This window comes from Lathyrus oleraceus, chromosome 6, assembly GCF_024323335.1.
Source record: "Lathyrus oleraceus cultivar Zhongwan6 chromosome 6, CAAS_Psat_ZW6_1.0, whole genome shotgun sequence".
NCBI lineage: Eukaryota > Viridiplantae > Streptophyta > Magnoliopsida > Fabales > Fabaceae > Lathyrus > Lathyrus oleraceus.
The window spans coordinates 476,801,306-476,810,492 of NC_066584.1; positions in this window are offsets into that span (position 1 = coordinate 476,801,306).

Genomic DNA, 9,187 nt, shown 5'->3' on the forward strand with positions numbered 1-9,187 from the left:
AGTCTTCCCAGTTATCCGTTGATGTCTGGTCACCTCTCCGTTGGTGTCGATAAACGTCGAGTTTCTCCCGTTCGTCCGTTGACGTCTGGTCGAGTCTTCCCATTCATCCGTTGATGTCTGGTCACCTCTCCGTTGGTGTCGATAAATGTCGAGTTTCTCCCGTTCGTCTGTTGACATCTGGTCGAGTTTTCCCATTCATCCGTTGATGTCTGGTCACCTCTCCGTTGGTGTCGGTAAACGTCGAGTTTTTCCCATTCGTCCGTTGACGTCTGGTTGTACCTCTTTCTCCCATTCATCATCTTTCGATGTCTGGACGTGGTTCCCTTTTTCTGATAAAAGAATCAAAATCCCCGGGGAGTCGTTGGTAAACGTCTTGTCTGGTCCCGTGATAAATATCAGATCCCAGTTGAAGTTACCATTGGAGAACCTTCTTTCTTGGATCACCGTAGAGTGCAAATTTCTACGGTTCTTTGGTATTCAATCCCTGTTTACCTTGAAGGTCTGACAGTCGTTGCTCTCATCCGTTCAGGTTCCCAGTTGATTGAATAGGGGCAGCTGTAGCACCTCAAATTTGCATCTCCCATTTGTACATTCATTTCATTTTTAGGTCATTAACATTGTATTCATATTGCATAGACCACTGCATATCATCAGTCAAAACTGATCAGGAGAATCCATTTGTGCAAGAGAGCAAGGGTTTTTCCATGAGATAAAGGCCCTATGGTTGTTCTAGAAAGCTTACATGACCCAAGGTTCATTTTGATGCAATTTGGCCAAGTGTTAAAGGCTCAAAGTCCATAGTGCAGTTTCAAGTCATCTGAGGCCCATAAAAGTCAACTGCAAGTCAACTGAGGGCTAGGAGATGGAGAAATGGTTTGAGACACTTCATTCATGTCTCAAAGAAGGTTATTCAACATGTCAAACTCATACCTTGAAGATTTTGAAGCCAGATCAAAAGTTTCCCAAAATGGAAAGTGACCTGTAATTTGAAAGTTTCTAGAAATGGCAAGTTTTTGGACCAACTTCAACTCAACTTTCCAACATCAAAGAAGCTTCAAATGAATTTTTGTCCAACATGAAAGTTGAAGAGCTTTCTCTCCCATTTCCAAAAAGTCCAAGATCATGAATTTATGATGAATGGTTAAAGAGTTATGATCAAATCATTGCAAAGTGTGCTTGAAACTTCAAATGGCCATATCTTTTGAACCAAGACTCCAATTTGAGTGCTCCTTTTTGCACATTTCTCCTCATGACATGAATTTTCCAAATACCTCATCATATTGCATGAAATTGGAATATACGATCACTTGCTTAGTCATGAAGTTTTTTAAGGAAAATTGCCAAAATCAAAATTGGTTGACCACATGCATGTAATTCCATTTCCAATGTGTGCATGGGCTGATTTGGAGTGAATTTGGGCCAGCTTGGTGTACTGTTCACGTGTGCTTCCCATGCATGAGGTGAAAATGCAAATTGGTGCATACACCTTGGTTCATTCTAATCTCAATTAGCTTTGGCCTAATCATGATTTCAGATTAATTAGCAAGGCATATATAAGCTTAATCACAACTGAATTGAACAGAACACACAATTTCAGATCTAGATTTTGAATTTTGATCAAAATTTTCTCTCACAAAGAACTTCAAGATTCCACGCATAAGACTCATTTCTCTTGCATAATTCTTGATCCTGGTGAAGTTTTGAGTGAGATTGAACGTGCCATTGGTGATTTTCTGCTCAAAATCGTGCATACCAAAGCTTGAAGGTGTTCATGGCAATTTCGAATTGAGCTGGATCTACATGTTTCTAAGCTTCCAATTCTTCATCAATCATCTCTACAAGCATTCTGGAATTGATCTGGATCATTTGGAGCCTTGGATCGTGCAAAACCATAACCTGCTCTTCAAGAGGTGAGTTTTTCGACCTTCACAATTCTCAAATCCATGTGTATAGTTGTGTAGATCTTTGTTTGCTGATGATTCTGGTAGAAATTTCATGAAAAATGGAGCATTATTCACTGAGTTATGAGTGATTTAAGTTTTGCATTCAAGAATGTTTTTGCTCGATTCTCTTTTGTTATGTGGATTTAGGCTTAGTTGTTGGTTGATCCTTGCTCACCATTGAAAGATCTTTGTGATGATATAATTTTTGTTGAATTCTGGACATTTCTGGAAATCTGGAAATTGGTGCATGAACATTCATCATCTTCATCATGAAGAAGATGAAGATTCATGTTAGCGACGGATTTTTGCATGCTAGCGACGGACTAGCGTCCAATCTGGGCAGTGTTAGGGTTTTCAGGTGAAACCGTGTCGTTTCACCTTGGCGCGTGCAGTTTGAATTGAAACAGGGTTCGATCCCAGCCGAGCGCATGTTTTCAAATGCAGACATATTTTAGTGTTTCCCTCCATATTTCACATGCTTTGCTTATTTTTGATTTACATTGTTTATGCTAACTTGTAAAATCTATATCAATTTGAATAATGACTCAAATCACTCCCAATTTTTTGCAAAATGATCCTTGTGATGTCTAGTTTTTTATGATGATGAATTTTGAAGTTGTGCATGGCTGGATTTCTGTTGGTGTTAGATTCTTTGAACATAGGTGCATATGTGACCTTGCCTTGCTTATCTCATCATGAAATGCTTGATTTTAATCCAAATTGCATGAAATTTTACATGATGATTCTAGACATGTTAATGGATGTTTTAGGCTTGGTTTGGTATTTTTCTCATTTGTCAATTCTGTTTTATGGACATGTTTGCATGGTGTGACAATTTGTGTCACACATTTGGTTGATCAACTTGTGCAATTTAATTTCCATGTCAAATGATCTCTGATGCTTCTGATTTTTTGTATGATGGATGTTTTGGATGTGTTGAATGCTCATGAATTTTTCCAGAATTATTTGAATCATTTCTGTTTTGATTGGGAATTTTCATTCTTAATGTTCAAATGTGTGCCTTGAATTGGTCATTGACTTCTCTTGCCTATTACATGAACTTGCCTATTAATTTCGGTTTGGTCCTTTTTAGGACTTGTTCTTGATTGATTAAATATGATCCATGTTGAATATCAAGTTCTGTTTTGGTTTTTTGATCCCCTTTTGACCCTAGGCTTTGGCCTAGTGGTTTGTTACGTACCTTTGAGTTGTGAATTTCAGGTTCAAGTATGCATCTCCATGATTGATGTTGCTCCTTCATTTGAGCTTGATCATTTGTTATTGTTGGCTAACATTGGTTTGTTTTGTAGGCCTTGATGATGGTTCACTTGTGTTTATGGCTCATGTGTTGCATATTTGGTTGTCTGTTTGATATTGACTGTTGTCTGTTTGTCTGGATTTTGTACTGATTGGTTTAGCTGTTTCCACAGGTACCTAAGTTGCTTTAAGTTCATTTGAACTTTGCTTTGCTTGCTTGTGGTTGGCATACCACTGAGGTATAATCCTTGATCTTCATGTAGTCTGGAAGACCTGTCATGTTACTTTGGCAGGCACCTGTCTGAAGCCCTCCTTAAGAGGCAATGTTTGTGGTTGTTTATTTTTGTGCCAAGCAGGTAAAGCCCTCTTAAGAGGCAATTGGCAGATAAAAGGGATGTGCAATCCATCCCCTGCTATTCAGTTGTGTCATTCACTTTGCTCACACCATGTGTTGATGCATTGTGAATAAGAACCCAAGATCTTGTTGTGTCAGTCATGTGGAAAAGAGTTCCTTCATTCTGAACTCCCACACTTTCTATTTGATTCAAGCTCTCCCAGGCTAGGGATAAGAGCTATGAGGCATAACCCTCATCTCCATTTCATCTGCTTCACCCTAACTCTCAATGTTAAGGTTAAGAGCTAAAAACACCCCATTCCAGTTGGCTTGTTTCTACAGCCTAGCCTTGTATGAGCCATTTGTTTGCATATAGTGTGTGTGCTTGCTTTATTGTGCTTGTATTTGCTTGATTGTGCTGTTTAGGCTAGCTTGCTTCCTGTGCAAGTTAGGATAGAGACCTCAATATAGGGATCGTATGCATGACAACTTCTAGGCTCGAGTCGTAGTCTCCATAGTAGCTTGTTATCTCCCTTGTCCCTGGTTAGGTTAGAAGTTCTTTCCCTGTTAAGGGGAACTACGTCGCCCTGATCCTCATACCAGATGAGGTACGTAGGCAGGAGATGAGCAGATCTCTCCGGGCGCCCTTTTTCTTTTTCAACCCTTTGTGTGTGTTTGGAGTCTAACATAAGTCCAGCGATTGGCAGTTGGTTTCCTGTGTCTGTGTTTCTTTGTTTGGAGTCTGACGTAAGTCCAGCGATTGGCAGTTGGTTTCCTGAGTGTGTTTGTTGGTTCGGAGTCTAATGTAAGTCCAGCGATTGGCATTCAGTTTCCATGTTTGCCTGTTTGTGTGGAGTCTGATGTAAGTCCATCGATTGGTAGTCGATTTCCTGTGTGGGTTTTGTTTGGCGTGCGTTAGCCGAGCTACGAGTGCTCTGATTCTTCTTTGGTTAGAGAAGATACGTATGCATAGGATGCGACATCCTAGCGAGCACGTTTCCCCTGTTTCCGAACTACGTCGACTCTGATGTTTGTGTCTGACAAACTACGTAGGCCCAGGATGTGATATCCTGCCGAGTCCTCTTCTTCCGTCTTTCATCTGTGTTTCAGTTCAGTGTGTGTGCAGTTTTGAGCAGTCTGTTAGCAACCTTTCTTCTATTCTTTCTGAGCGTGGATCCCGTCGAGTACGACAGATGCGTAGGGGTGCTAATACCTTCCCTTCGCATAACCGACTTCCGATCCTATCAATCTCTGGTCGCGAGACCATGTCCTTTCCAGGTTTACTTCGAGCGTTTCCTTTCCCGCCTTTGAGATAAATAACGCACGGTGGCGGCTCTGTGTCTTTTCCCGCCGGTTTTTCGCGTAATGCGACACCTAAGAACCTGAGATATGAGTTCCTCGATGAAAAGATGAACCGTCTAGTTATAGTTAGTGCTACCTTGAGACAAGAGGAGACGAACCAACTTTTAGACGTTTTACAAAGATATCCCTCAGCCTTAGGATATAATATCTCTGACCTGAAAGGTATAAGCCCATCCGTATGCATGCATCGGATTTCGCTCGAAGAAGATTCAAAACCCTCTAGGGAACATCAGAGAAGAATAAATCCTATAATGAGTGATGTTGTTAAGAAGGAAGTTCTTAAGTTACTTGAGGCAGGTATAATCTACCAGATCTCGGATAGTAAGTGGGTGAGCCCTGTGCATGTAGTACCTAAAAAGGGAGGCATCATAGTCGTGCAAAATGATAAAGGCGAACATGTAGCAAAACGTTTAGAAGGAGGATGGCGGATGTGTATAGATTATAGAAAATTGAATAAAGCAACTAGGAAGGATCATTTCCCTTTACCATTTATTGACCAGATGTTGGAGCGTCTAGCCAGACACTCTTACTTCTGTTATTTAGATGGATACTCTGGATTCTTCCAAATACCTATTCACCCAGAAGATCAAGAAAAAACTACCTTTACATGCCCTTATGGAACTTTTGCCTACAGACGAATGTCGTTCGGCCTCTGTAACGCCCCAGCTACTTTCCAACGCTGCATGATGTCAATCTTTGCAGATTACCTAGATGGTATCATGAAAGTGTTTATGGATGATTTCTCGGTTTGCGGATTCAATTTCCACAATTGTCTTGCTAACCTTGAGAAAATCCTGGAGAGATGCGTGGAGGTGAACCTCGTGCTAAACTGGGAAAAATGTCATTTCATGGTGACCGAAGGAATAGTTTTGGGACATATAGTTTCCGAAAAAGGTATAGAGGTAGATACAGCTAAAATAGAAGTTATAGAAAACCTAAAACCACCAAAAACAATCAGAGAAGTCCGAAGCTTTCTTGGACACGCTGGATTCTATCGGCGTTTTATTAAGGACTTCTCCAAAATAACTAAACCGTTAACCGAACTTTTAATTAAAGATGCTGAATTCATTTTCGACGAAAAATGTAATGACGCATTTAATCTTTTAAAGCAAGCACTAATCTCTGCACCCATTATGAAACCGCCCGATTGGTCGGAACCGTTTGAGATAATGTGCGATGCTAGTGATTATGCAGTTGGAGCCGTTCTAGGACAAAGAAAAGATAAAAATTACATGCCACTTATTATGCCAGTAGAACCCTAGATGCTGCCCAACTTAATTACACAACAACCGAAAAAGAATTACTCGTTGTAGTTTTCGTTATAGACAAATTTAGATCTTATCTAGTAGGAGCAAAAATTATTGTTTACACCGATCATGCTGCCATTCGTTACCTATTAAGTAAAAAAGATGCCAAGCCCAGGTTACTCCGATGGATTCTATTACTACAAGAATTTGATTTAGATATAAGAGACAAAAAAGGCACTGAAAATGTAGTGGCTGACCACCTTTCTAGGCTAGAACATCTAAAACCTGAACTAGTACCCATAAATGATGATTTCGCCTATGATAGACTGATAGCTAAAGTAGAAACCATTGAAGATAATAACCTAGATCCTTATGAGCATTCCCAAAATTCCTTAGCAATAAGTAACGTACCCTGGTATGTAGATTTCGTTAATTACCTAGCTGCTGATATAATACCCCCTGATCTTGACTACCACCGCAAGAAGAAATTCTTCCACGATGTGAGAAACTTCTATTGGGACGAACCGCTCCTTTTCAAAAGGGGTAAAGATGGCATTTTTCGCCGTTGCGTTCCAGAAGAAGAGGTAAATAATATTATCGAGCATTGTCATTCAGCACCTTATGGTGGACATGCGAGTACCTCTAAGACATACGCCAAGATTCTTCAAGCTGGCCTATTCTGGCCTACCATGTGGCGTGATGTCTATGCTTACATTGTCAAGTGTGATAGATGCCAACGCACGGGAAACATTTCAAGACGTGATGAAATGCCCTTAAGAAACATTCAGGAAGTAGAACTCTTTGACATATGGGGTATAGATTTCATGGGACCCTTTCCACCATCCTTAGGAAATAGGTATATCTTAGTAGCTGTAGACTATGTGTCTAAGTGGATTGAAGCTATAGCTGCACCCACAAACGACACTAGGATAGTAATCAAACTATTTAAAAGTTATATATTCCCTAGATTTGGAACACCACGTTTAGTCATAAGCGATGGAGGATCACACTTTATATCGAGAATATTTGACAAACTCTTAAGAAAATATGGAGTTAGGCATAGAGTAGCAACACCATACCACCCACAAACTAGTGGCCAAGTAGAAGTATCTAATAGGGAGATAAAACAGATCCTAGAGAAAACTGTTTCTATTTCTAGGAGAGACTGGTCTCAGGAGCTTCAAGAAGCATTATGGGCCTATAGAACCGCTTTCAAAACCCCTATAGGAACTACTCCTTACCAATTAGTTTATGGAAAATCATGTCACTTACCATTCGAGTTAGAGCATAAGGCCTATTGGGCCATTAAAACTTTGAATTTGGACTACTTAGCTGCTGGAGAAAAGCGTACCCTAGACATTCATAAATTAGAAGAACTTAGGAAATCCGCCTACGAGAATGCAAGAATATAAAAAGAGAGGACAAAAGCCTATCACGACAAAAGAATAATAAAGAAAAACTTCAATATAGGCGATTCTGTTCTCCTTTTCAACACTAGGTTACGACTCTTCCCTGGAAAGCTACGTTCAAGATGGACTGGTCCTTTCGAAGTATCCAAGATTCTGAGATCCGGAGCCGTAGAAATCAAGAACGATACCTGTAGTCCATTCCTTGTAAATGGACAAAGACTGAAGCTCTACGAAGGAGGAGACATTCCAGCATACTACTCGAGCCACACCCTGATTGATCCACCAATTACCACTACTACAGGTGTATAAATTCTAATCGTCAAGCTAATGACGTTAAACAAGCGCTGCGTGGGAGGCAACCCATGGTTTTTTCTTTCATTTTTACTTTTTCGCATTTATTTTCATTTTTATTTTATTTTTAGTTTATTCTATTTTACATTGAGACTAAGATTTAAATGGTTTGTATTTTCAGGATCACTTTCTTAACTTTTACCAGGATGCAGGGTTTTGATGACATGCACGTGGCCTACAGAGATAATGCTTAGAGGGAGCGTTACATCGCTTTGTATCAGCGCCCTATGGCACCCACGCGTTATCCTGACCAGCACTGTATGGAGGCACTGGGTATCGAGCCTAGTATCCGATTCCTTAGCCACCAGCTTCACTGGGACGAGTTTGCTGATGACTTGAGTAACACATATAGGAACCTGACTTTGGAGTTCCTGAGTTCATTCGACTACGACCCATATTCTGGACCAGATGGGTATGCTGCTTTCAGGCTTTTTGGAGTTGAGTACTCCTTCAGCCAGAAAGAGTTCGGCGACTTTTTAGGTTTCCAGACTACTCCTGATGCTATCCCGGAGACACCCTTGGGATATTTCCTGGGTAAGGAAGTGGAGAAGTTTTGGAGTGATATATCAGGTGGCGGAAGCCAGGATCCATCTACACAGTTATCTTATGTCATACATAACCCAGCCTTTAGGTATTTTCAGATGATATTAGCACATTCCTTCTTGGGAAGACAGGATGCAGAGACACTACTGAGTGAAGAGGAGATCTTCCTATTATTTTGCACATCCCAGTCTCGCCCAGTAGCATGTGGGAACTTTTTATTGAATAATCTCAGCGGTATCTCTAGATCCACCGAAGGAGTCATCCATGTTGGTGGAATCATCACACAGATTGCTGTCGCTTTAGGTCTGTCTCGCAAGCTATTGCATCTTCGGACCTACTGTGGATATACTACCATGGACATCGATTTCTGTTTGACCAGAGGATTGATGAGGAGAGCCTCTTTCCATCCATGTCAGTTCCGACTACTAGTCGACAGCGAGGCCATCCATTACTTCACATTGCCAGACCCTATGATGACCAGTGTGCATGATCCAGCGAATTGGAGTTATGCTCTAGAGGGCCAGGGAGAGACCGTTGAGGAGTCGAGATCGCCCCCAGTTGCTGAATACAAACCTGTACCACCATCTCCTAGAATCACTGTTCTCTTTAATAATCATTCATTGTAGACACCCGACATACGCACCCAGATCGCTGAGTGCCGTAGAGAGATTGCAGAGCTTAGACAGGAAGTGGCGGACTTAACTTTACAGATGGGAGTGTCTGATCTCACCCATGCTACTG